The sequence below is a fragment of the Pan troglodytes genome, chromosome 18 (assembly GCF_028858775.2).
Source record: "Pan troglodytes isolate AG18354 chromosome 18, NHGRI_mPanTro3-v2.0_pri, whole genome shotgun sequence".
Lineage (NCBI taxonomy): Eukaryota > Metazoa > Chordata > Mammalia > Primates > Hominidae > Pan > Pan troglodytes.
In genome coordinates, this window is record NC_072416.2 from 76,544,060 (window position 1) to 76,570,138 (window position 26,079).

At 41.1% G+C, this 26,079-nt stretch overlaps 1 protein-coding gene across 4 annotated transcripts in view; it reads left to right on the top strand.

Annotated features, from left to right (window-relative positions):
- Positions 1-26,079, top strand: part of WWOX (WW domain containing oxidoreductase) — a 1,110,761-nt gene that overhangs the window by 303,322 nt on the left and 781,360 nt on the right. The gene's annotated exons all lie outside the window — the stretch shown is intronic.

Sequence of the window (26,079 nt, forward strand, 5' to 3'; positions counted from 1 at the left end):
CTTGTGTGGCTCCTCTCCCACTTGTCCATCATCATGTCAGTTATGTAAGCATAGATTCCAAAGTGACAATGAGGGTAGTTAGGATGGCAAGAGGAGAAAAACCAAGCTGGATTCATGGATTGCTTGTGTCACGTCCTCTACAGAGCCTCCCTTCTACCTGCTCTTACCCGGGCACCACAGTTGACGAGTGATTTTTTGGACCATCAGCAACACACCCAATCATTGTACATGGAATACTTCGGGGATGTTTTTTTCTATATAGATTTTACTTCATTAAACTGAGCCCCAGAGGAGCAGAAACTTTGGCTAATACATCTTGGTCTTAGCTTGTAATATCTGTGCTACAGCTTATTAAGATGGTGATGCTGGCAAATTCCTTAATCTTTCTAATTCTTAATTTCATCAGCAAAGATGGGAAAGGATAGTAACACCACTCTGGGTTGTTGAGAGGATTCAATAACATAATGTTTATAAAGCGTAGTACCTGATACTTAATAAAAAAGTAAATTTTAACCTGTGTCATCATTTTCATCGTCTTTATCATCCTTTGCAATTATTACATTTACTGCCTTCCTAGTACAAGGAAGGGGATGGGTGGCTGGCTGGCTAGGTGGATAGAAGGATGGAAGAGGTAAGTACAAGGAAGGGGATGAGTGGCTGGCTGGCTAGATGGGTAGAAAGATGGAACAGGTAAGTATAAGGAAGGGGATAGGTGGCTGGCTGGCTAGAAGGATGGAAGGGGTGGAAGGGGATCGAAGAGGTAAGTACGAAGAAGGGGATGGGTGGCTGGCTGGCTAGATGGTTAGAAGGTTGGAAGAGAGGAAGGATGGAACGGAAGAAGAGGGAAGAACAAAAATGGAAACACAGTACTGTTAGGTGAACTGAACTTTTAAGGTGCCGATTCTCAGTGATAGAATCTTGAATTGATACCTCCTTGGGTGGCATGGAGCCTATACATTTGTAGATCTTGGGAAACAACTTTTAAAGTAATCATAGTTGTATGTAATCATAGTTACAACAATAGTTATTTTAGGCACATAACCCAAAGGTTTTCTTACAAGGAATCTATGAACCGTAAGAGTGAGGGCTTCTGTTAAGAGTAAGGGCTTCCCTGGAGTGGACATGGATCATGGGACTGAGCCAGCTTGGCATTGTTGGGTTGAACAGGGAGCGACACCTCTCAGCCCAGTCTATCAAGCCTGCTCTTTGACCTGCAGTGAGACCACCCACACAGACATCAATGCAGCAAATCCCTGGCGTCAGGGTTTCAACATTTGGTTACTCTCAGAGAACTCTCGATTTATATAAGACTTGGAAAAAGGGTTTGAGTTTCTGTGGTTTACAATTATATTTCCCAACTTGGCCCATGAATCCAGCTTGGTTTTTCTCCTCTTAGCATCCTAACCACCCTCATTGTCACTTTGGAATCTAAACTTACATTATTGACATGTTGAGAAGCTGTGCTAAAACCACACTGAAATCACATTTTAATAACATGGGAACCATCTTTTCCCAGTAAATTGTTGAGAAGCTAATTCTTGTCAGCCTAAAAACTTGAATATACATTTGAATAAATCAGCGGTGCTACACCGTGGCAGCCTGCTGAAAATCCCCAAGGAAGATTATATTTTTAGTTGAGCTACTTGTCACTGCACTGTGTTTTTAATATTGCGAGTCCTTTCTTTTCTTCATTTTTGAGGAATCTATTCCATACCTTGTCATTCAGAAAAACATAAACGGGACCTCTCAATTAGTGGTAAAGTTCGTCAGTTTAACTTTTAAGCTTAAACTGCTGTTATAGTTCGGTCACTGACTCGTCATCAAAAAGATATATGAGCTGATATTATGCAATAATTCATAACCAAAAACAGGAGGAAAAGGTCTCTGGTTGTCTCAGAAATACAAGTTATGCATAAGGTGACAAATTACACAGCTTTGGGAAATGGGTCTTAGTGGAATGCACCAGGCTAATAGAAAAGCAGTGCCTCGATTTCTCACCTCAGATCTGAAAAGTCCTGAGAGACTGACAGGGCGGTTCCCCAGCTTGGCTGTGTGAGGAATCAGCTGGGAATCCTTGAACACTGCAGTCTGGCTGTCACCCCCAGGATTCTAATGTAATTGTTCTGCATTGTGGATGGATGGATGGATGGATGGATGGACAGAAGGAAGACTTGGAAAAAATCTTTGAGTTTCTGTGGTTTACAATTTTATTTCCCAACTTGGCCCATGAATCCAGCTTGGTTTTTCTCCTCTTACCATCCTAAGGAGGGAGGGAGGGAGGAAAAGGGGGAAGGAAGCAGGTAGAAAGGGAACAGGGAAGGGAGGACTGGAGGAAGGAAAGAAGGGATCATTCTGGAGTGTACACTGGGCATTTGATTTTAAAGCAAATCCAAGAGATCATTAAATTTGTATCAATGAATACACTGTTACCCCTCAATTAACACTACAATTCATATATCAGAATAGCACTTTGTTACTTCTTTCTGAGATAGGGCTGGCTCTGTCACCCAGACTGGAGTGCAGTGGCATGATCACAGCTCACTATGGCCTCAGCCTCCTGGGTTCAAGTGATCCTTTGACTCAGCCTCCTGAGTAGTTGGGACTACACGCGTGCACCATCATGCCTGACTAATTTTTATTTTTGTAGAGACGAGGTCTCCTTGTGTTGTCCAGGCTGGTCTCAAACTTCTGGAATCAAGTGATCCTCCTGCCTCTGCCTCCCAAAATACTGGGATTACAGGCATGAGCCATGTCCAGCTGCCTTGTTTTTTTCTTTGAAGAGAATGATAGACCTTCCATAGGAAAAATGTTAAATATGTGTGTGCAGAAATAAAGATTTCAAATATTTTTGCAAGATATTTTTTCTAATACCACTTTTTTCTACATTTTCCATAATTTAGTGAAGATAGTAAATTAACAAAATAAAGTGGAAAAGACTGAATATTTTAAGAAAAGCCAAGTTTAAAAATTTTGAACCTAATATTTCTTAAAGTAGCTAAAATTCAGATATTGAGAATAAATTCAACTTGACATGGTAAAATTCTAATAGGCTGAAATAATGTTTTGGTCTAGAACTATGTAGCTTTGTGTAGCCCATCAATTGTCTAAAAAAAGAGCAACCTATTTTTATGGAACTCGCTGTATCTTGTAACCTGTATCCTGTCTTGGTATTGTGGGAGTATATATGATTTAGGGGAAAGAGTCTGGAGAGACCTTAAGTCTGCTTTAGGGAAAGGGTGAGGAACCCCACTGAAGGCTACTTAACGCATTTTGAGAATGTCAGTAAAGATTTCTCAGAGCCCAGGGATTTTTTTTTTTTTAATTGAGACATAATTTACATACAATACAATTCCTTTTTCCTTTTTTTTGAGACAGAGTCTTGCTCTGTCGCCCAGGCTGGAGTGTGATGGTGTGATCTTGGCTCACTGCAACCTCTGCCTCCTGGGTTCAAGTGATTCTCCTGCCTCAGCCTACTGAGTAGCTGGGATTACAGGTGTGCGCCACCAGGCCTGGCTAATTTTTGTATTTTTAGTAGACACGGGGTTTCACCATGTTGGTTAAGCTGGTCTCAAACTCCTGACCTCTAGATCCACCTGCCTCTGTAATCCCAAAGTGCTGGGATTACAGGCGTGAGCCCCTGTGCCCAGCCAAAATTCATTATTTTAAGCTGTACAATTGAGTGATTTTTATTACGTTCACAAAGTTACATTACCATTACCACTTTTGAATTCCAGAACAATTTCATCACCCCAAAAAGAAATCTCATAACAATTAGCAGTTATTTTCCATCGCTACTTCCTCCAGTCCCAAGGCAATCAGCAATCTGCTTTCATCTCTACCTGTTTGCCTATTCTGGACATTTCATATGAGTGGAGTTAGATAATACATGGTCTTTTGTGACTGGCTTTCACTTAGCATAATGTTCTAGAGGTTCATTTATGTTATTGCAAAAATCAGTACTTCATTTCTTTTTATGGCTGAAAAAAATTCCATTATGTAGATGTGCCATATTTGTTTATCTGGTTGTCAGTCGGATATTTCTGTTGTTCCTACTTTTTGGCTACTGTAAAAGATGCTGCTATGAACATTATTGTGATTATTATACCTTATTTGTAAACATCATGGGTGGGGGGTTGCAGTAAACATGTTGGAAAGTAGGGTTGGAGGTCCGTAGAAATTGGGGGCTTCAGCACTTCCCCCAAGCTCAACACCAACCCCCTTTCTGAGCCCCTCTTGAAGGAGAGTTCCCTGGGACGTGCCTGGTATTGGTACAATCACTCAGGAAGCATTTTTCCTGGGGAGAAACTTACAAGTCCACGATCAAAGCCAACAAGAGACAAGGTGTTACATGACTCATTTTTGGTTTAAGAAGTGACAGGCTGATTCTAAGTTGGGTTCAATTATTTTGTTAAAGCATTTTTCTTATTTGACTTCTCCTGACCTCGGAAATAATTCTAACCAATCAGTGCTGGCTCCCATTGGCCCTGGGGTCTGGTTGCTTTACAGCTGGTGACAGGGGGACCACTCCACTACCACATGTGAATTAATCCTCAACTCCAGAGCCAAGTGCCATTCTCCAGCAAGGTTGTATTTCTTCATTAGCTATTCCCAGGGCCCAGAAAGTCCCAGAGGATGTCAGAGTACATTAATTTTTATCATAACATGGAATCTTTCAGGTCTGAATGGCAGCACACAGCTGTCGGGGGCTTCTGAACTCTATTACAGCTCCATATATCTCTAGGCAAAACAGAGGAAAGAGTCGTCATTGGCAAGGGAGATGTACAAAATGCATGAGATGTTTTATTTTTTGAGTGAGTTGACCACGTGCTTAAGCACATTCCCCAAACAATTTTTTTTCTTATTGTTCATGTAAGTTCACCTCTGCCACCACCTATTAAAACCCTCTCCCTGCATTAAAACTGTATAAAGTGTATTTAAATAAACTCTCTTTGCATGATGTGAATGAAATCATCATCTGGTACTTAAAACTATTCTATAAAGTTATTAAAAAATTAATGTTCCCTTCCCATGATTTTTCTGCAGAATTTATGCATCCATGATACTGCAGAAGTTCATAAATAATGGCTTGTATTGCTGCTTTAGTATTGCTTTATGCCTACAAAATATAATGTTAATTTGTAGCAATGCTAATGTGTTTTCAGGAAGGCTCTTTGTTTATTGCCTTTATTTTCCCCACTTACCAAGTGGGTAAAATGCTTTGAGGGTTGCATTTTATGTATTCAGGAGGCCCAGGTATTATTTTAATAGAAGCACTATTGACAGATACCAGTCATCCCCCCTGTGCCAGGCCCTGGATGAGGCACTGCTTCGCATGGGGGCTCCCCAGATTGTCCCACAAGGAAAGCATAGTCAAAGGCAAAGTTTTCAGTTGTAAGAGTAAATGTGTTCTGCCTAGGCGTTGTCACGTAATTTACTGCCAGCTCTAGCCCTTCACTCAAGTTGCCTGGATACTTTTGACTTCTTAGCCATGGATGTGTTTGAAGGCTGCATGGACCTTCACTTACTCGCACTGCAGGTCAGCCTAATTGCATGAGCTCCGTGGACCACAGAGCAGGGTTTTCCAAAGTTCACCAAGACAAATATTGTATTATCTTAACACATACTCATTTTTTAAAACTGAAAATCAGAAGAGCAACTCCACTTAGCAGCAGTCTTTTGCAAAGGACGAGGCGAGGCTAAAAAGTATAGAAGAGTTCATTTCCAGTGCAATTTTATAAACACAGCTGGTCCTTAAATTAAGCAAATGGTACCTAAATGACTGTGTTGTGGATAATGGTAATAGAGGGAGGGACTCGGGGGTTTTTTAAAAAGTACTGATTGTATGCAGTGTTTTAAACAGATAACTGTGATCTTAGTGTGATCAAAGATGCTGGGAGATTTCACCCGTGGTATCCTATTATTTTTCGGGGATTTTGTAATTCAACAAAATTCTGTTGTATGCCAAGCATAATCCTAGGTGTGAGAGCACAAGGTGACTTCAGATACCACCTCTATCCTTCAGGGGTTTGGGACCCATTATTATGACTTAATCCATTTTGGGCGTGAGAAGCTGAGGGTCACAGAAAGAACCAATTCTGTCTTTAAATAATGCCACCCCAACCCTCCTCATCTGCGAGGTATTTCCTTCTTCTCTTTGTATGAATAATAGTCGCTTTCTCTTGTGGAGTTCGCTAAATTCTACTTTGGCCTATCAAATTTCTTTCATATCACAACTAAATTTCTTAAGGACGGGAATATGATTCATTTGTCAGATGAACAAATGGGAATTTGCCAAGAGACACTTGGGTTAATTTACATCTTTTCCATCCAAGGGCACTATGTTCAAGTGAGGCTAGTAGTTCATGAGTGTAGTTGAAGTTACTTTTGCTTACTTTCCCTACCAGCCCCCATCCTTACTGCACTTACAGTTGATTGTCCATTTTATTAAATGTCCCCAGAAAGCCAGAACACAGGGCAATAAAGCGCTGAATGCAAAGGGCAGGAGAAAAATGGAAACAACCAGAACTGTAACACCAAGGAATGAGACCTGCATGTCAGATATCATGCCCATTGCACTAAGTGCCATTGGGGCACAATTATCAAATGGATGCATTTTCCCTAGAAAACCATCGTGGAGAGCATGTGGATGTACTTGTATCTTACATTTCCGCCTATTTAGAATCAGTGAGATTGAGATTTTGCTGCTGGGACTGCTGATGATGGGATGGGAAAATATAATCAAGGTAATGGACATGAGGCAAAAATTTAAGGAAATGACAAAAACAAGAGTATTTCCATTTTCTGTTAAGTGTATCTACTGATGTTCTGGAATTCACTATAAGAAGTTGCAAATGGTGCATGAAATGAAAAATTCCTGGTGGTCTCCAGGGGACACAGCCGGTGCTGTGCTCCACTCTGGGTAATTGTTTTGGATTATTTTCTCTATTCCAACTGAAAAAAAAATTAATTAATTAAATGTGGCTAGGTTATCTTGACAGCAGAATCCATTCCCAGTTAATTATTATTTTAATACTTGATGGTGTCTGTCAAATTCTCGACATGTGGCGGTCCTTTCAAATTTAGAGGAACAGCTGATGGTCATTGGCCACCCAAGCTGATACTGATTTTATATGTTGATATTTCTCGTTTTATTTGCTCTTTCCTTGAATATTTATTCAGGACATTCTCTACCAGACATATTGAGTAAGGGCAACAGAAACAATACATAAGTATCTTATAAATGTGGAAGACAATGTATATGTGTTTTTTATCTCTCAGTTATTGGTGGGTACCATATCCCCAAAGTAGAATGAGCATTTGAGAAAACAGGAAATATCCTCTTTTAGGCACCATCTCTGTCAAGGCTGATGCTGGGCTTTTTATATATTTTCTCTAATTCTTGTGGCTGTCAAACAAGGTGGGCATTATCATTCCCTTTACAGGGGACACAGCTGTGGCTCAGAGGGGTTTATTCACTTTCCTGAGGGCCACACACATAATGAGAGGCAGACACAGGTGACGAAGTGAGTTTTCCCTGTCACGCCATCTTATCTGTCACGTACCTCTCTGACATGCTAGAATTGCACTAAACAAAAGAATTCTCTTATGCACATATGATGCAAAAGATATTCTTTAACTGGGGATCATGTTTCTCATTCTGTCAATAGAATGACTAACATTTTCTGAGGGTGTCTCACGTGAAAGTAAATCGCTCATGTTTGTTCTTTCTAAAAGATGCCCTTCGTATTGTGTATCTTGCAGTGTTGCTTTCTCAAACTTAAGCCAATTAGATCGTCATTTTTGCAAAATCACTGCGTCAGTTTACTATTATTTAATGTTTATTGCTACCAATTTTAAGAAATCCTTTATAGGACTATTTGTGAAATTGATTTTGTGAGGATGATGATATAATTTCCATTACATTACAGCATATAAATATAAAAAAATATATATATATATATATTTTTTTTTTTTTGAGATGGAGTCTTGCTGTGTCGCCAGGCTGGAGTGCAGTGGTGCAATCTCGGCTCACTGTAACCTCCGCCGCCCGGGTTCAAGCGATTCCCCTGCCTTAGCCTCCTGAGTAGCTGGGACTACAGGCACGTGCTACCACACCCAGCTAATTTTTTGTATTTTAGTAGAGATGGTTTCACCATGTTGGCGAGGATGGTCTCAGTCTCCTGACCTCGTGATCCGCCTGCCTTGGCCTCCCAAAGTGCTGGGATATACATTTTTTTTTTTTAAGAGATGGGGTGTCACTCTGTTGCCGAGGCTGGAGTGTAGTGGCGCGATCTCGGCTCACTGCAACCTCCGCCTCCCGGGTTCAAACGATTCTCCTGCCTCAGCCTCCCCAGTAGCTGGGATTACAGTCGTGTGCCACCACGCCTGGTTAGTTTTTATATTTTTAGTAGAGATGGGTTTCACTATGTTGGCTAAGCTGGTCTCAAACTCATGACCTCAAGTGATCCGCCCACTTCAGTCTCCCAAAGTGCTGGGATTACAGGCGTCAGCCACTGTGCCCGGCCTGATAGAAATAATTTTTATAAACTCCTTGGATGCTACCTAAAATCATCTTGTTTTGCTAGTGGCACATGCTGCATTTTGGGCAGCTGTGGCCTTGGTGGATTGCTGAAGTAGATTTGACCTTACCTGGACTGAGGCAGCTGTTGAAGGGAATTGCTGTGTTCAGTGTATACTGCCATCCATGATTTCATGAAACCAGGTCTAGCTATTTAAGCAGGGATCAAACTTAGAATTCTACAGTATTTTTTTTCCCTTTTGTGGGAGGAAAGACAGTTGAATACCAGCAAAGACTAAGAAGTTTCTTAGAAGACTGTGGTTCCTTGGGCACTTTCTGTTGAATTTCACAGTATTTCCAAATACTATGAAGTCTTGCAGCTTAGTTGAGAAATGCCCCAGATGGTGTGACATTCTGCTTCCAGGAGGGATTGGAAAGTATTTCCTTTTACATAACATTCCACTCAGCTCATTCCTTTGCTGTGTCTGAAATTGAATCCCCCAAAGCCACAATTATCTTAACATTCAGAAGAGTGTTTATTTAACCTGCAAAATCTTGCCTCACTTTTGGGGAGCATGTTAACAATTTCACTTACAAATCTTCTGTGTAACTCAACCCCATGGTGGTGGCTGCTGCTGCTCCTAGACTCTTTAAAGCACCTTTCTCATCTCAGGTTTGAAATGATATGTCTCATTCTTGGGTTCCTTGAGTCCTAATGGGTTTGTCTTGTCTCCACAGCATAAATGACTCTTTCTTGATCAACTAGAACCACATCAACTTTTTCCCTCCAGCTTCAGTAATATATTGTGAAACATGGCTATTCAACGTCCTGTAGACCAAATGCCATAAGGAAAATAGCATTGATTCAAATGTATCCATCCAGATATGTACAAAAGTTTTACTTCTTACCACATCTTGACTCTGGGCAAACACGCACTTCCTATGGACATTGATTACTGTCTACTGTGGAGATAACATTTGCACATACAGATTATGGCACATGGTAGAAAGTGTTAAGTAATGTAGGAATGGACATATCCCAAGCACAATTGGCAGCCAAGTCCCCTGGCCCTGCTCAAGTTCGTATGACTGGTGTATGGTGCCTTAATGGGTACTTAAAGTCCAGGTGAGAGTGGCAGGAGGCAGCCAAATGCCTAGGTAGATAGGAGTCGGTCCCTGGTGAAACCACACTTCCAAGTTGAAGACATTTTAAAGACTGAAAGCCAAGCTACAAGTCAAATCCTCGGACCAGATTGAGAACTTGTCTTCTTATTTGGTGCACTCTTCTGATTGATCCCCACCTTTCACCTATTTTACATATTCCTGCCCTTCCCTAACTGGTTTCCTACACTGTCATGCCCACCTTTGAGTGTTGCCTTCCCTTTAACCTTCTGTGCATGCTCACAAAGTAATTAGCATGTACCCTCCATTCTGAGTTAATATAAGGCCCCAGACCCAGCCACATGGGGCAACTTTATTGCCTTCAGGTAGGGGAACCACACCCACCACATTCCTTCTCCACTGAGAGTTTTCCTTTTAGTTAATAAATTCGGCTCCACTCACTCGCCGTTGTCTGCATGCCTAATTCTTCCTGGTTGTGAGACAAGCAGTTGGACCTAGCTGAGCTAAGGAGCAGAAAGACTGTATCACAGGGAACTTGTGTAACAGCTTGATCTCCTGTCCTATGTAGCTATCTATGGGTAAGAAGTTGAAGGAACTTGTGTCATTTCATTGTGCCTGTCGTCTTGACCTTGTAAAAGGTCTTGGGTAAGCATGCAAGAAGTTTTGAAGAGGGAGATACAGATAATTTGCAGATGAAGAGCAAGGGAAGAATTCCTGGAGAAAGGAAGAGTCTCCTGAGTCGCCTTTGGGAGGTAGGGAGGGTTTGACATGTAGGCCTGGCATCTGGGACCGAGTGAGGGATTCTGTGAGCTCCATCTCAGTGGACCACTCAAGGAAGGTGGGTAAGCCCTGGGTATAAGTGTGTAAGCAGGAAACAGAAAGTACTGTGATTTAAAATATGTTAATTTTTCTACTGTACAGATGAGAGCCAGCTTGGAGATGGGCTGTAGCGCAAGCATCTTACCTCCCTCTGATTTCTTAATGCCACGTTATAAGGCTGCTGCTTATAGCTCTTGAAGTCACTCCAAAAACAGATGAGTGAGACCCTGTTGCTAAAGTCCCACTGGGTGTAGATTATTCACAGATACATACACAGTGGCTCATTCCAGGTAGGATGTGATCAGTGCTTTTAGAAATACAGAAAGTCCTATTGGTTTTAAAATAAAATTTTTTTGTAATGAATTCAGTTTTAAAGCTAGCACTGTACAATAAAAGGGTGAATTTCACTATGAATTATGACAAACACAGTCATAGAGCCGCCATCATCACTGTCAAGATACAGAACAGTGCCATCACCCCCCAAATGTCCTCTGTGCCTTACTGTAGTCATAGCTGCTCCTGACACCTAGCCCCTGGGAACCATTGATCTTTTTTCTGTCCCTAGTTGTTTGTCTTCTCTGGAATGTTACATAAACAGAAATACTCTGCGTGTCGCTTTTGGAGTTTGGATTCCTTCCCATAGCATAATGCGTGCACTATTTGTCTGTTTCTGCTAAATTACCCCCAAGACCTAGCGACTTAAAACAGCAAACATACACTATCTCACTCTGTTAGTTTTCCATTGCTGTTGTAATAAATTACCACAAACTTATGTGCTTAAAACCCAAAGCTATTATCTGACAGCTCTGTAGGTTAAAGGTTTGTCATGGTTCTCATTGGGCTAAAATTAAGGTGTCGGTATGGCTCTGCTGCTTTCTAGAGACTCCAGGGAGAATATTTTTCCTTGCGTTTTCCAGCTTCTAAAGGTCACCCACAACATCTTCAAAACCAGCACTGTTGGATCTCTCACCTTAGCCCTGCAGTCCCATTTCCCTCTAGCCACAATCGGGAAAGGATCTCAGGACTGTTGTGATGACACTGTGCTTACCTAGATTATCTAGCATGAGCTCCCTGTCTCAAGGTGATAGAGTTTGCATGTTTTTCTCCTGCACATGACATGTTGAAACATAATCCCTAGTGTTGGCGGTGGGTGTGCTGGGAGGTATTTGGATCATGGGGGTGGAACCCTCATGCATGATTTATGGCCATCCCCTTGGTGATAAGTGAGTTCACATGATATCTGGCACCTTCCTTCCTCTCTTGCTCTTGCCCTCACCATGTTAGCTGCCTACTCCCCTTTTGCCTTCCGCCATGACTGTAAGCCTCCTGAGGCCTCACCAGAAGCCAAGCACATGCTTCTTGTAGAGTCTGCAGAATCGGAGCCAATTAAATCTCTTTTCATTATAAATTATCCAGCCTCAGTTACTTCTTTATTGCAGTGCCAGAACAGCTTAACACACAAGGTCTTACCTTTGACCACGGTCTGCAGCATGTCTTTTACCATGTAAGGTAATATGTTCAGTGGCCGTGGGGGTTAGGATGTGGACTTCTTTGGGGGACTTTTATTTTTCCCACTTACTATTTTTGTGACTCAGGAATTTAGGGACAGTTTGGCTGGTTCTTTCTGCCTCAGGGTCTTTCTTGGGCTGCAATCAAGATGTCAGCTGGGGGCTGGGCATGGTGGCTCACTCCTGTTATCACAGCACTTTGGGAGGTCGAGGTGGGTGGACCATTTGAGGTTAGGAGTTTGAGACCAACCTGGCCAACATGGTGAAATGCCATACTAAAAGTACAAAAATTAGTTGGGCATGGTGGCACATGCGTGGAATCCCAGTTACTTGGGGGGCTGAGGCAGGAGAATAGCTTCAAAACAGGAGGCGGAGGTTGTGGTCAACTGAGATCACACCACTGCACTCCAGCCTGGGTGAAAGACCAAGGCCCCATCTCAAAAAAAAAAAAAAAAAAAGAAAAGTTAGCTGGGGCCAAGGTCATCTCAAGGCTTGACTATGAAAGGACCTAACGTCATGATGCATGGCTGTTGGCAGAGGTCACTTCCTCATGAGCATTAAACTGAAAGCTATAATTCCTGACTATTGACCAGAGGCCAACCTCAGTTCCCTGCCATGTCGGCCTCTCCATGGGGCAGTTGATAACACAGCATTTAGCTTCCATTGGATTGAGTAAGCAAGAGAGCAAGAACAGGAGTGATACAGAAGCCAGCATCTTTTTGTAAACCAATCTCAGAAGAATTGTCCATCATTTTTTATATATTCTGTTGGTTAGAAGCAAATTCCTAGGTCTCACCCACCCTTGAGGTGAGGGGATCACACAAAAGTATGAATACCAGGAAGCAGGGAGCATTGGGAGTCATTGTGACCCTGCCTAGGACAGTGTGTTTGAGATCCATGTTATTCTATCCATTAGTAGTAGTTTGCTTCTTTTTAATGTTGAGTAATATGCCATTGTGTGTTTATATATTGCTAATGGATTTTAAAGAGGGCTAATCAAGGTGTTGATTAGAAGGAAATTTTCTTCAGTGAAATAATATTTGAGCAAAACCTTGAAGAACAATTAGGAATTTGACAGAGGGAATGGCACGAATAAAGACCCAGACCTAATCAAGTGAGGGGCGTACTCATCCATGGGGCATTGGATGATTCAGCCTGCCTGGAGCTTAGGGAGAGAGGGGTGTAGTTGTGGCTGTTGCTCAGAAGGACCTGAATGTCAGGATGCATTTGTGTTTAATTTAGCAGACATTTAGGAACCATTAAAAGTTTTTGAGAATGGGTAGGTAAGATTAAAATAGTATTTTAGTAAGTTTAACTAGGCTTTAACCAGTATTCATAAAAAGTCAAGTGGGAGAATGTAGAGGTGACAAGACCAGGTGTGGGCTATTGCAGTGACTACACCTAAAAGGAACAGAGCTAGAAACCTGGAGTGACATGAAGTCGTTGGCTTAGGTTGGTGATCCTAGCAGCTGAGCCTGGGATGGGGATTTTTGTTCCTATGATCGATTAGGGGACTGTTCCCAGAAGAGAGCGGAGAGGGAAGCAGGCTTTGGTTTCTACTGGAAATCTGTTTCAGCCCGATTCCATGGGGAGCTCTGGAGAAGGAATTGCATCACCGAGTTGGTCCTCCTTGTCAACAGAGCATGTGTGTGGGGGTGATGACTTCCCAGATGTGAGGGTGCCCTCCAGTAATGGACAGTTATCTGGAGAAGTTCATGCTCCAGAGGTAGTGCCTACCTCTGTGGAGAAGTAGGGGACGGCACGGTATTTTAGGGGTTCCTAATGAGCCTAGAGATACTGACGTTGACCAGTCATGGAGACTAAAAGGAGAAGATGGGATTGCACATTGTTTTCCTAAGTATTTGTAATCAATCAGGTGACTGGTTTGCAAATATCAGCCATTACAGAAATAAAGGGTATCAGGAAGGGGAGGAGATGTGAGGAGAGAAGATGAAGAGTTTAGATTTAGGCATGTTGACCCTGAATTTGTGGGAAGGTATCCAGGAAGATAAGACTGACAGGTGGGAATGAGGTTCTGGAACTTGGAAAGAATATAGTGGCTAGAGCTAAGGGTTTGAAGTCTTCATGGAGGTTTTGTTCGGAGTCATGGATTTGGAAGAAAGTGCTGCAGGGAAGATTTTAGAGATGGAATGAAAAGAGATTGGTGATGGAACAATGGGCAAAAGAGGAAGGGTTGGAGGAGACAAAAAATGGAGTGGTAGTGGCATTGGGAGGTCCAAGAGTGGACGGTATCACAGAAGCCAAGACAGGAAAGTGAGCCAGAAGTGAGGGAGGAGGAGGATCCTCTGCAACAGGGCAGTCTAGTCTTAGCAGAGAGGAGGTTGCTGGATTTATTGATTGAGAAGCCACTCCTCGCCAGGCAGTTTTGAGAGGTTCTGGATGGTGATAGAATGGAATTCATTCAGCTGATGATGAGAAGTACATTTGGGTCAGGGAAGGAGACTGAATGGAGATGAATATTTCAAAACTATAGACCATAAATGGGAAGAGAGAGACGAGTGCAACCTGCCTAGGTCAAGTGAATGTCCTTTTTTCTCTTCCCAGCCCTTGTCTTTTTCACCCTCTTTGTTTTCTGCATTTCTTTCCTTCTGTTCTGATTTTTCCTTACCTGATGGTCAGAAAGATCTGATTGAGCTGACGCGTAGCAAGAATGAGCCAGTGGAGAGGAAAATGTAACCACCTAATGGGTTCTCCTTTCCTGCTAGCTGGACAGAGCTGATTTATCAAGACAGGGGTACTGCAAATAGAGAAAGAGTTTAATCCACACAGAGCCAGCTGTATGGGAAACCAGAGTTTTACTACTCAAATCAATCTCCCGAGAATTCAGGGATCGGAGTCTTTAAGGAGAAATGTGGTGGATAGGGAGCCAGTGAGTGATCTGGGAGTGCTGATTGTCTCACGTGTCCATGTGAAGAGACCACCAAACAGGGTTTGTGTGAACAACAAGGCTGTTTATTTCACCTGGGTGCAGGTGGGCTGAGTCTGAAAAAGGAGTCAGCAAAGGGTGATGGGATTGTCATTAGTTCTTACAGGTTTTGGGATAGGCGGTAGAGTTAGGAGCAATGTTTTTCAGGCAGGGGGTGGATCTCACAAAGTACATTCTCAAGGGTGGGGAGAATTACAAAGAACCTTCTTAAAGGTGGTGGAGATTACAAAGTACCTTGATCAGTTAGGGAGGGACAGAAGCAAATCACAATGGTGGAATGTCATCACTTAAGGCTATTTACACTTCTTTTGTGGATCTTCAGTTGCTTCAGGCCATCTGGATGCATACGTGCAGGTCACTGGGGATATGATGGCTTATCTTGGGCTCAGAGGCCTGACACTGATTTGTTGGCTTGAAGATGAAATCACAGGGAATCAAAGGTGCCCTCCTGTGCTGACTCAGTTCCTGGGTGGGAGCCAAAGGACTGGTTGGCAGGTCTGCATGGGGCCACCGTGTTGTCAGAAATGCAAAAATCTGGCTGGTGCAATGGCATACCCCTGTAATCCCAGTACTTTGGAAGGCTGAGGTTGTCAGGCCTCTGAGCCCAAGCTGAGCCATCATAACCCCTGTGACCTGCACATATACATCCAGATGGCCTGAAGCAACTGAAGAACCACAAAAGAAGTGATCACAAAAGAATGTCATCAGTTCTTGCCTTAACTGATGACATTCCATCAGTGTGATTTGTTCCTGCCCCACCCTAACTGATCAGTTGACCTTGTGACATTCCTTCTCCTGAGACAGTGAGTCTCAGGAGCTCCCCCACCAAGCACCTTGTGACCCCCGCCCCTGCCTGCAAGACAAAACCCCCTTTAACTGTAATTTTCCACTACCCACCCAAATCCTATAAAACTGCCCTACCCCTATTTCCCTTTGCTGACCCCTTTTTCAAACTCCGTCTGCCTGCGCTCAGGTGATTAAAAAGCTTTATTGCTCACACAAAGCCTGTTTGGTGGTCTCTTCACATGGACACGTGTAACAGAGGTGGGCAGATCACTTGAGGTCAGGAGTTCAAGACCAGCCTGGCCAAGGTGGTGAAACCCTGCATCTACTAAAAATACAAAAATGAGCTGGGCATGGTGGTGTGCACCTGTAATCCCAGCTACTCAGGAGGTTGAGGCATGAGGATCACTTAAACCCAAGAGGAGGAGATTGCAGTGAGCCAATTGCGCCACTGCACTCCAGCCTGCAATGCAGAGTGAAACTGTCTTAAAAAAAAAAAAAAAAAAAAAAATCTGAAAAGACATCTCAAAAGCCAATCTTAGGTTCTGCAACAGTGATGTTATCTGCATGAATAATTGAGAAAGTTGCAAATCTTGTGACCTGTGGAATAACGGCTGGTAATTATTTAAAACTCAAGCCCCTCTCATCCTAACGTGGTGGCCTTTCATTCATTTTACAGGAACAGTTTAGTTTTGGGGGAAAGCTGTTACTTAAACTATAAACGAAATTTCTCCCAAAGTTAGCTTGGCCCATGCCCAGGAATGACCAAAGACAGCTAACCAGTTAGCGGAAACGAGTCCCAATCTAGACCCCAAGAGAGAGTTGTTGGATCTTGGGCAAGAAAGAATTTGGGGTGAGTCTATAAAATTAAAGTAACTTTATTAAGAAAGTAAAAGAATAAAAGAATGGCTACTCCATAGGCAGAGCAGCAACTTTGGCTGTTGGACTAAGGATATTTATAGTTAATTATTGATTAGCTATAATATATTTTAATATAATATATATAATTATAATACAATATTATATATAATATATATTTTATGTAACTATAAACAAGGGGTAGATTACTCATGAATTTTCACGGAAAGGGGTAGGCAGTTCCCGGAAGTGAGGGTTCTTCCCCTTTTTAGACCATATAGGGTAACTTCTTGATGTTGCCATGGCATGTGTACACTGTCATGGTGCTGGTGGGAGTGTCTCTTAGCGTGCTAATGGATTCGTATTAGGGTATAATGAGTAGTAAGGATGACCAAATGTCGTTGCCATCTTTGTTTTGGTGGGTTTTGGCCAGCTTCTTTACTGCAACCTGTTTTATCAGCAAGGTCTTTATGACCTGTATCTTGTGCTGACCTCCTATGTTATCCTGTAACTTAGAATGCCTGACCTCGTGGGAATGCAGCCCAGTAGGTGTCAATCTTATTTTACCCAGCCCCTATTCAAAATGGAGTCACTCTGGTTTGAATGCTTCTGACAAACCTATGAGACTAAGGACAAGATGGAGTCTGTTAGGTTAGTTTTAATTTCCTCAGTTATTATTTCACAAAGGGGGTTTCAGAAAGATAGAAAATGCTAGAAAGAGACGGGGTAGTCAGTGGTAGGGATCTTGAGGGGTTAAAAAAGGGAAGGAGCTGGTCCCTTTGCAGTAGGAAGTGCCACCTCAGTCCACTCTTGCCAGAAAGCCTGGCTCTGTCATAAGGAATCTTGGCCCATTGTCACTCTCATTGATGACAACCCCCGCCCCCACCACTACCACCTTAACTACTGAGGGGATGTCCTCTGGCCCAGAAGGAATGCATTGGCTCTAGTTGAAGGGGTTGCTGGTTTGTAAATAGCATCCCCACAGTCAGCAGACACAGAGAATGCCATGGGGCCACTCATCAGAAAGGTGGAGGGGCTTTATCTGTGGGTAGATGAGAGCCATGTAGAACCTGCATGCTGCCCTCCATTGGAATCTCAGGCTCTAAACAAGGAGGACAACCTTTTCTGCCCTTAATCACCTCTCACAGATGAGAATCCACCCAAGAAGAAGAAAAAAAATCAGCCCCTTAAAATGCTGACTAGTAACATCAGTTTTTGGAAGGATACTATTTTTGTTTCCATTCTGTCTTTATAGTTTGAACTTTTCCTTTTGATAGTCTGTAAATATTCATCATCTCAGAGCCTTTTGAATTGCAATGGCTTTTAGTCAAAACTGAGCTGCAATGTGCCATTTGAATAATAAAAACCTCATTAAAGTGAGGCAAAAGTAATTCTTTTCCTTTTGTACAAGCCAATTAAGTGTCTTTACAATTAAAACAAAGTCAAGCACTTTATAGTTTCATATTCCATAAGCCTGTTTTTAATTAATAGAGGTGACAAGTTTTAGGTACAGGATACATATTTTGCCTCTGGAGTTGTGCAATTAACATTAATGAAGGGTATTAAAATTTGGTGAGAGAGGAAGGGGTTTTCCCAGGTCCTCTGTGGGTTCTTGCCTCCAGGCCTGTCTTTGGTAGCAAGTTCCTTGGTTTGCTGAGGTTCGCATTTTCTTGAGAGAATGTACAGGCAAGAATAAAGGTAACTAGAAGAGACATTGTTGTTATTGAGAAGTATGAAGTTAAAATTCCCAGTGTCCAGGCCTGTCTTAAAATTAGGTAAACACTGCAGAAACTATCTTTGAGGAATTTAATTTTGTCTTCTGGATAAAAGTGAAGGATAAAGAGAAGAAATAACAATTACGTAACCTGGCAGGCCAGCAAGATACTGGGGCTTTACTACTCACAACCATGGGAGGAGTATATTTAGTTTACAGGGGAGGACTCAGATTCACAGGGGTGAACTAACTGGCCATGAGTCAGGTAAGGAAAATAACATGGCTGAGCTACAGTTTCTCTAAGAAGTTGATTCTGTCCATTCCAGGGAGCTTATGTAAGACAGAAGGTATCATGCAGTAGCCTTGAAGTCAGGTGACCCTTTTTGTGTGTGTGTGTGTGTGGGTGTGTGTTTGTGTTTGCTTCTTTATATTAGCTTTTTTTTTCATTTTGAGACAGGGTGTTGCTCTTCCTCAGTTGCCCAGGCTGGAGATCAGTGGGGTGATTACAGCTCACTGCAGCCACAACCTCCTAGGTTCAAGAGATCCTCCCACCTCAGCTTCCCAAGTAGCTGAGACTACAGGTGCGTGCCAGTGGCTATTTTTATTTTTTTCTTTTTAGTTTTGAGTTTTTAATTTTTTGTAGAGATGAGGTCTTGCTATGTTGTCCAGGTTGGTCTTGAACCTCTGAGTCCAAAAGATGCTGCTGTCTTGGCCTCCCACCGTGCTGAGATTACAGGCATGAGCCACCATATCTGGCCTATGTTAGCTATTTCTGATACTTCATTTCTGTCTGTAAATGGCAATCATAATATATGTCACGTAGGGTTCTTAAATACAAAAAGCTCTTAAAAAGTGCCTAACCCATAGTTAGTACTCAAAAAAGGAAAAAAAAGTATTAACAGCCCTGGAAAAGTGAGCGAAATATTTCAGATGCAACCTGAAAGGAGTTCAAATGTAAGTCTCTCTTCACTTGGCCCATCTTTCCCTCTTCCCTGCAAGGTTTTTAGCAATGGTCCTGTCTTAACTACCATATATGAATTATCCCTGCTACAAATTAGTAGATTCTGCTTTGATTTGAAGCAGAGTCTAATGAGTGTTACAGGTAGGCTCGGTGCTTCAAAGGATTTCTGCCTATCTCTTCAGAGAGTAGCTGGGCTACTGAGGGACTGTGTATTGACAATTGTAGTGGGCACCCTATGTGGAAAACAGGTGTTCTCAAATAACTACAACTGACCCCAATCACACCATGACTTTTCAGGTTTTAGGTAGGGGATGGGTGGGAAAACAGATGAGGCAACAGAATGAATTATTCCTTAATAAGATCCAGATTACCCAGTGATAATAAGATTTGCATGAATACTTCAAACAACAACAGTGATTAAATACGTTTTTCTAGTTAAAAAATTAATGAGTGCTTTCCAGCAAGCGCTTAAAGAATTAATACCGGCCGGGAACGGTGGCTCACGCCTGTAATCCCAACACTTTGGGAGGCTGAGGTGGGTGGATCACGAGGTCAGGAGGTCAAGACCATCCTGGCTAACACGGTGAAACCCCGTCTCTACTAAAAATACAAAAACAAGATTAGTGGGGCGTGGTGGCGGGTACCTGTAGGCCCAGCTACTTGGGAGGCTGAGGCAGGAGAATGGCGTGAACCCGGGAGGTGGAGCTTGCAGTGAGCCGAGATTGCACCACTGCACTCCAGCCTGGGCAGGAGACAGAGTGAGACTCCATCTCAGAAAAACAAAAAATAAAATAAAAGAATTAATACCAATTTTCCACAAACTCTTTTAAAAAAACAGAAGAGGAGGAAACACTTTCCAACTGACTCTGTGAAGCCACTATTACTCTGACAACAGAGCCAGACAAAGATATCACAAGAAAAGGAAACTTTAGGTCACTTTCACTTATAGAGATGCAACAATTTTGTACAAAATGCTAGCAAGCCAAATGCAGCCACATATACAAAGAATTGTATATTTTGACTAAGTGGAATTTATCCAAAGAATTCACGGTTGGTTTTATATTAAAAAATCAGTCAATGTAATATACCATAATAGTAGAATAAAAGATCCTCTCAATACATACATAAAAACATGTTTTAAAAAAGGTCCAGCACGCTTTCTTGATGAAAACTTTTAGTAAACTTGGAACAAAGTGGCATTTTCTCAACTCAATAAAGGGCATCTGCAAAAAACCCACAAATGACATCATAATTAATGCTGAAAGATTGAGTACCGTCCCCTTAGGATCAAGAAATAAGACAAGGATATTCACTCTCATCACTTTGATATTCTACTAGAAATCCTAGCTAGGGAAATTTGGCAAAAAACAAAACAGCAAAAGAATGGGAAAAAAAGATCCAGATTGAAGAGAAGTAAAACTATATTTATTTGCAAATGAAATCACCTTATCTGTAGAAAATCCTAGAAAGGTACTTAAAAAATATTAAAACGAACAATATAAAAGTAGGATAAAAGTTTAATACGTGTAAGTCAATTGTATTTCTATATACTAGCAATGAAGGCATCCCATGTTCATGTATCAGAAGATTTAATATTGTATAGCTGACCAAACTCTGCAAATTATCTACAAATTTAGTGCAGTCTCTATTAAAATTTCAGTTGACTTTTTTGCAGAAATTGAAAAGCTGATCCTACATTTTGTAATGAATGCAAAGGAACCTGAATAACCAAAACAAGCTTGAAAAAGAAGAGTGTTGGAGGGCTTCCATTTCTCAATTTCAAAACTTTCTATAAATCCTTAGTAATAAAGACAGTGTCATATTGGCATAAGAATAGATCTATAGATAATAAAATAGACTTGAGAGTCCAGAAATGAATCCATGCATATTGTGAATTGATTTTCAGCAAGGATGCCAAGACAATTCAAAATAGTCTTTTCAACAGTGATGCTAGAACCACTGGATAGCCCCATGCAAAAGAATGAGATTAGATCACACTTGCATAAACTACACAGAAAAAAATAGCACACACACACAAAAAAGGGTCAGAGACTTAAATGTAAGAGCTAAAACTATACAACTCTTAGAAGCAAACATAGGGGTATATTTTTGTGATTTTGGCTTAAACAATGATTTCTTAGATACAACCCTGACAGCACAAGTGACAAAAGAAAAAAGATATCCAGAATGATCCAGAATGAAAAGTGTTTGTGCTGCAAATGATACCATCAAGAAAGTGTACAGATGACCTACAGAATGGGGGAAATACTTACAAATTAAATATCAAATAAGGGATTTGTATCTAGAATAAAGAACTTTTACAATTCAATAATAAAAACTCATTTAAAAAATGAGCATAAAATCTAAATAGATATTCCTCCAAATATGATACACAAATTGCCAATGAATACATAAAAGATGTTCAATGTCATTAGGGAAATGCAAATGAAAGCCACAATAAGATTCCACTTCTTACTAGGATGGCTAAAATAAAAAAGTCAGATAACAAATACTTACAAAGACATGGAGAGATGAAAGTTCAAATACAGTCCTGGTGGAAATGTAAAATTGTACGGCCACACTGGAAAACAGTTTGGCCATTCTTCAAAAAGTTAAACATTGAATTACCATGTGACCCAGCAATCCCACTCCTAGATGTATCTTCAAGAGAAATGAAAACATGCGTTTCCATAGCATCTTACAAATGAATGTACATAGTAGTGATATTCCTAATAGCCAATAAATGGAAACAATCCAAATATCCATCATTGGTGAATGGATAAACAAAGCGTGGTATATTCATATAATGGAATATTATTTGCCCATTAAAAAGAAATGGATTACTGATATATGCTACAACATGGATGAACCCTGCAAACATCATGCCAAGGGACAGAAGCCAGTCACAAAAGACTACGTATTGTATGGTTCCATTTAGTATATAAAATGTCCGGAATAGGCGAATCTATAGGACAGAAAGTACACTGATGGTGTTTTGGGAATAAGAGTGTAGGTGGATAGAGGGTGGCTAGTGATTGCTAATGGTTTTTTTTTTTTTTTTTTTGAGTTAAAAAAGTGCTATAAAATTAGAATGTAGTTATGGTTGTACAATTATTTTAGTATACTAAAACAGTTGTACAGCGTACATAGGTAGATTTTATGGTATGTGAATTATATTTCAGTAAAGTTCTTTAATAAATTAGTTTATGCTTATTGTAGAAAAGTTGGAAAATACCAAAAACCATAAACAGGAAATAGGAAAAAAAGTAATCCTGACTGTATATCTGGAAATCTTTTCGTGGGGTACGGGGTATGAATCACACATACTAATTTTAATTTCCTGCTTTTTCAATTAAATTGAGAAAGTTTGGGAACCTCTGGCTTAATCATTATTTATCCACTCCTCTGTTGTTGGATGTTAGATTGCTTCTAGTTCATATGTAATTTTATAATTTTAGTTGATGTGTCATTATGGATTCTTGGGCATAAACTTTTATATGAATTTTGAATATTAGGAAATAATCTTGGAAGCTATATTAGTTTTCTAAAGCTATTATAACAAATTACCACAGATGGAGTGCCTCGAAACAACAGAATTTTACTCTCTTACAGTTTCAGAGACCAAATATCTGAAATCAAGTGGTTTGCAGCGTTGGCTCCTTCTGGAGGCTGGAAGGAGCATCTGTTCCATGCCTTTCTCCTAGCTTCTCATGACTGCCAGCCATCCTTGGAATTTCTTGGCTTTTATCTTAGTCAGTGTAATCTCTGCCTCTGTCTTTCCATCTCCTTCTCTGTGGGTGTTCCTTCTCCCCTTCTGTTTTGTAAGGATAGGCCTGTCATTGGATTTAAGGCCCACCTTAATCCAAGATGATCTCATTTTAAGATGTGGGACTTAATCACACTTGCAAAGACCCTTTTTCCAAATAAGGTCGCATTCACAGATCCCTACCATTCAACTCAGTATGGAAGCATTGGGGTGGGAGGTACCATTCAACTCACAGATTCCTACCATTCAACCCACTGTAAAGCAGTGGCATATGAAAAGGATGGGAGGTTGCTATGGGAATGGTCTGCCCCAGGTGCAGGTAAAATGGGGAAGCATTTTATATAGAATGGAAAAACAACAGTAAAGCTGGCTAAAACTTGATCTGCTTTTTACAGTCATGTGCTGACAATTCTAAACATTATCAATGATAAAATACTTCTCCCTCGTGATATTAACTGTGCAATTTCTGCTGCCCCTGCTACGTACATGCTTTACTGCTTGGAAACAGGATTACTTGGTGAAATAATGTGAATCTTTCAATTCTCATGACACATGTTTTCAACTTAATATCCAGGGTGCAGGAATATATATTCCCACCAACTTTATACAAGATAATACAAATATAATAGTATGAATAAATATGCTAATTTGATAGAAAATATTTTAATATTTACTACTAGTGTAGTTGGACGTGTTAAGTATTGCAATGGTTATTTGTAATCTAGCTTTATAAAATTTCTAATGTCTGTCACTGTTTCTGTTAGACTCTTAAGAAGATACGTGTTTGTCTCATAGATTTGTAAGAACTCTTTATATACTAAAAATATGGGGCCTCTATATGATTGCATATATTCGTCACTTTTGTTTCACTGTTTTAGAGAGCAGAAGATTTTAATTTCTATAAAGATTTTTATGTTTCCCTTTATTGCATGCCAATGTTTGTTTTTTAAAAACTTGTACCTCTTAGGCTGCGATGTGAAAAGTGTCTTTTTTTGATTTGGAAACAGAGTCTTGCTCTGATGCCTGTAGTGGTATGATCATAGCTCAATGCAGCCTTGAACTCCTGGGCTCAAGTAATCCTCCTATCTCAGCCTCCCAAGTAGCTGGGACTACAGGCACACACCACCACACCTGGCTCACTTTTGGGTGGTTGTTGTTGAGATGGGGTCTTGCTGTGTTGCTCAGGCTGGTTTTGAATACTGGGCTCAAGTGAGTATCCTGCCTTAGCCTCCCAAAGTGCTGGAATTTCAGAGGTGAGCCACTGTGCCCAGCCTCCTATTTTTTTTACATATATATTTTTTTTCTTTCAGATGGAGTCTCTCTCTGTTGCCCAGGCTGGGGTGCAGTGGCATGATCTCTGCTCACTACAACCTCTGCCTCCTGGGTTCAAGTGATTCTCCTGCCTTAGCCTCCCGAGTAGCTGGGATTACAGGCGTGTGCCACCACGCTCGGCTAACTTTTGTATTTTTAGTAGAGACGGGGTTTCACCTTGTTGGTCAGGCTGGTCTTGAACTTCTGACCTCGTGATTTGCCCGCCTCAGCCTCCCAAAGTGCTGAGATTACAGGCGTGAGCCGCCACGCCCGCCCTTAGTTTTATATATCTTCCATAAGCTTTCTATGTCTTTCTTTCTCTTTCTCTGTTTCTGTGTGTGTCTGTGTCTGAAAATAAAATACATTAAATTTTATTTTATAATATAAATGTTTTATAAGGTCAGTAGATTTGTTTATGATTTTAATGGCTGCATAGTATTCTATCATATGGATATATTCTAAATGTAATAATTCCTCAATGGTATATTTAGTTTACTTTTAATTTGCTGCTTTAGTTTGTCACAAACCCCGTGGATAGCCTTGTATAATTTTGTTGTATAGTTCTCATTGGTACAGTATGATTTTTCACAAGTATACAATTACTTTCTGAGAATTTAGCTTTTTGATTCACGTGAAAGCCTTACTTATATTGTTAACAATTTTGTTACGTTTGTGAGGCCTAGGCAGGAGGATTGCTTGAGACCAGGAACTCAAGACCACCTTGACCACCTTGGGCAACATAGGGGGAGCCCGTCTCTACAAAAATAAAAAATAAGAAATAAAATAGCCATGCATGGTGGTGTGCCCCTGTAGTCCCAGTTACTCGGGAGGCTAAGGTGGAAGGATCATCTGAGCCTGGGAGTTTGAGACTGCAGTGAGTTATGACCACACCACTGCACTCCAGCCTGGATGACAGAGAAAGATCTTGTCAAAAAAAAAAAAAAAAAATTAAATATATACAAAATAAGGGAGAATATTATGACAGGCTTCCACTTACCTATCTTTAGGCTTCTTTATAAAATGTTCATTTAATCTGATCTCTACAAGAAATTCTGTATCCTTAAACAACATGTGCCCTTCTCTTTAGACAGAGCGATTACCCCCTTGCTATGTTTTATTAGCAGCTAGCAAGTGCTGGGACCTGTGTCAGTTTTTTCTTTTTCTTTGTTTTTTTCTGTTCTTTTCTTTTCTTTTTTGTTTTTTGTTTTGTTTTGTTTTTTTTTTTTTGGAGATAGAGTCTTGCTCTGTTGGTCAGGCTGGATGCAGTGGCATGATCTCAGCTCACTGCAACCTCTGCCTCCCGGGTTCAAGTGATTCTCCGGCCTCAGCCTCCTGAGTAACTGGGATTACAGACATATACCACCACACCTGGCTAATTTTTTTTGTGTTTTGATAGAGATGGGGTTTCACCATGTTGGTCAGGCTGGTCTCAAACTCCTGACCTCAAATGGTCCACCTGCCTTGGTCTCCCAAAGTGCTGGGATTACAGGCGTGAACCCCCGTGCCTGGCCCTGTGTCAACCTTTTTAACAGCATAATTTTTCCTTTATTAGTCATAACTACTTTAAGGGTTATTTTGATTTACAGACAAAGTGAGACTTGGATGAATTAAGAAAGACAGAATTAATCAGGTGGTTGAACCTGAGTTCCAGCTAGGGTGACAACTCTTCCCAGATTGCCTGCCGCTGTCCTGGTTTTCACACTGAAAGTTCTGTATCCTAATAAGCCTCTCATCCTCAGCAACGGAGGACAGTTGCCCACTCAAAGCCTTGT